The following is a 2,019-nucleotide window of genomic DNA, read 5'->3' as shown; positions in this document are numbered from 1 at the left end:
CAGGCCTTGGCCTGGCCTCGCCGCCCTGCACAGAGCCCAGCCAGCCCAGAACGGTCCTGCCGGAGCCAGACGAGGAGCTGTGAATTCCCCCTGCCGCCTCTCTCGCCCTGCCAGCGACGGAGGGAGGGGTGAGCAGGAGGGCTGGGAGCCACTGGCCAGGACCCCGGCTTTCCCTGCCCATTGACTTCCCTTACTGCCGCCGCCGGGAGTGCAGACAATTACCCCACGCGGCTCACCCGTCCCCCAGCCCCTGCTCCAGGTGTTTCGTCTCCCTCTGCTTTGAGAGACCCAGACGGACCCGAACAGACTGGCCCCAGCTGTGCTTGGGGGGCTGGGAGCCTTGTGCCTGAACCCTGCCCCGAACCCCTCACACCTCACAGCTCCAGACGCCTGCAGCAGCAGACATCCCGTTACAGAGAATCGGGTGTCCCAGGGTTCGTTGATAAGAACATAAGAACGGCCACACTGGGTCAGACCAAAGGTCCATCCAACCCAGTAGCCTGTCTGCCAACCATGGCCAGTGCCAGGTGTCCCAGAGGAGGGGACCGAAGACAATGATCATGCAGTTTGTCTCCTGCCATCTTTCTCCAGCTTCTGACAATCAGAGGCCAGGGACACCATTCCTACCCTTGGCTAACAGCCTTTTATGGACCTAACCTCCAGGAATTTATCTCGCTCGTTCTTACATTCTGTTACAGTCCCAGGCTGCACAGTCTGCTCTGGCGAGGAGTTCCACAGGTTAAGTATGCGCCGAGTGAAGAACTTTCTTTTCTTAGTTTTAAACCTGCTACCCATTAATTTCATTTGGTGTTATCTAGTTCTTGTATTATGGGCACAAGTGAATAACTTTCCTTATTCACCCTCTCCGCACCACTCATAATGTTATATGCCTCGATCACGTCCCCCCTCAGCCTCCTCTTTTCTAAACCGAAAAGTCCCAATCTTTCTCGCCTTTCCTGATACGGGACCTGTTCCAAGCCCCTGATCATTTCAGTTGCTCTTTTCTGAACCTTTCCCAGTGCCAGGAGATCTTTTTTGAGGTGAGGAGACACCTCTGTTCACACTATTCAAGACGTGGGCGGACCATAGATGTATGTAGGGGCAGTAAGATACTCCTTGTCTTATTTTCTATCCCTTTTTTAATAATACCTAACACCCTATTTGCCTTTTTGACGGCCTCTGCACAGTCTGGATGTTTTCAAGGAACTGTCCACGATAACTCCCAGATCTCTTCCCTGATTAGTCATTGCTAAATTAGCCCCCATCGTATTGTGGGTACAGCTGGGGTTATTTTTTGCAGTGTGTGTTACCTTCCACTTATCCACAGGAAATTTCATTTGCCGTTTTGTTGCCCACTCAGTTTGATGAGATCTTTTTGAAGGTCTTCACAGTCGGCCTTTGTCTTGACTATCTTGAACAGTTTCGTGTCCTCTGCACACTGAGCCACCTCACTGCTCACCCCCTTCTCCAGACCATTTATGAGTGAATTGAACAGGACTGGTCCTCGGACTGACCTTTGGGGGACACCACTAGTTCCCCCTCTCCATTCGCAAAATTCACCATTTATACCTACCCTTTGTTTCCTGGGTTTTAACCAGTTCTCAGTCCAGGAAAGGACCTTCCCTCTTATCCCAGGACAACTTCATTTACACAAGAGCCTTGTCAAAGGCTTTCTGGAAATCTAAGTGTGCTACATCCACTGGGTCTCCCCTGTCTGCATGTTTGTTAATCCCTTCCAAGAACTCTAACACATGAGTAAGACGTGATTTCCCTCTGCAGAAACCAGGTTGACTTTTGCCCATCAAATTATGTTCTTCTAGGTGTCTGACAATTTTATTCTTTACTATTGTTTCAACTAATTTGCCCAGAACTGACATTAGACTTAACGATCTAGAATTGCCAGGATCACCTCCAGAGCCCTTTTTAAATATTGGTGTCACATGAGCTGTTTTCCAGTCGTTAAACGTGGAAGCTGATCCAAAGGACAGGTTACAAACTAGCGTTAATAATTCTGCAATT

Source organism: Carettochelys insculpta, chromosome 32 (genome assembly GCF_033958435.1).
Source record: "Carettochelys insculpta isolate YL-2023 chromosome 32, ASM3395843v1, whole genome shotgun sequence".
Lineage (NCBI taxonomy): Eukaryota > Metazoa > Chordata > Testudines > Carettochelyidae > Carettochelys > Carettochelys insculpta.
This window is presented reverse-complemented; position numbering follows the sequence as displayed.